This window comes from Montipora foliosa, chromosome 1, assembly GCF_036669935.1.
Source record: "Montipora foliosa isolate CH-2021 chromosome 1, ASM3666993v2, whole genome shotgun sequence".
Lineage (NCBI taxonomy): Eukaryota > Metazoa > Cnidaria > Anthozoa > Scleractinia > Acroporidae > Montipora > Montipora foliosa.
The window spans coordinates 2,118,458-2,119,287 of record NC_090869.1 but is presented as its reverse complement, the minus strand read 5'-3'; positions in this window follow the sequence as shown (position 1 = coordinate 2,119,287).

Sequence of the window (830 nt, the reverse complement as noted above, 5' to 3'; positions counted from 1 at the left end):
TCGCGAAGGCTAAAAAACTAGCAAATACAAGTCGCCTGATGGCCTAATTAGTATGGATGGAAAGCTAAACTATCCTAGATTTGAACTATGCAAAAAACCGCATGAAAAAACACCTATTAGACGAGAAATAACAATTTTCGCAAAAGTGTCGAAAATGGCCATTTTTGGCAAAACAGCAAAGGGGGGACCAAGGGAAATTTTTCAAAAATGGCCGATTTTTTGGTTCAACTTCGGAAGGCTAAAAAACTAGCAAAACAAGTCGCCTGATGGCCTAATTAGTATGTATGAGAAGCTAAACTATCCTAGATTTGCGCTATGCAAAAAACCGCATGAAAAAAGACCTATTAGCGGAGAAATAACAATTTTCGCAAAAGTGTCGAAAATGGCCATTTTTGGCAAAACAGCAAAGGGGGACCAAGGGAAATTTTCAAAAATGGCGATTTTTGGTTCAACTTCGGAAGGCTAAAAAACTAGCAAATACAAGTCGCCTGATGGCCTAATTAGTATGGATTGAAAGCTAAACTATCCTAGATTTGCGCTATGCAAAAAACCGCATGAAAAAAGACCTATTAGCGGAGAAATACCCATTTTTCGCAAAAGTGTCGAAAATGGCCATTTATGGCAAAACAGCAAAGGGGGGACCAAGGGAAAATTTCAAAAATGGCCGATTTTTTGGTTCAACTTCGGAAGGCTAAAAAACTAGCAAATACAAGTCGCCTGATGGCCTAATTAGTATGGATTGAAAGCTAAACTATCCTAGATTTGCGCTATGCAAAAAACCGCATGAAAAAAGACCTATTAGCGGAGAAATAACAATTTTCGCAAAAGTG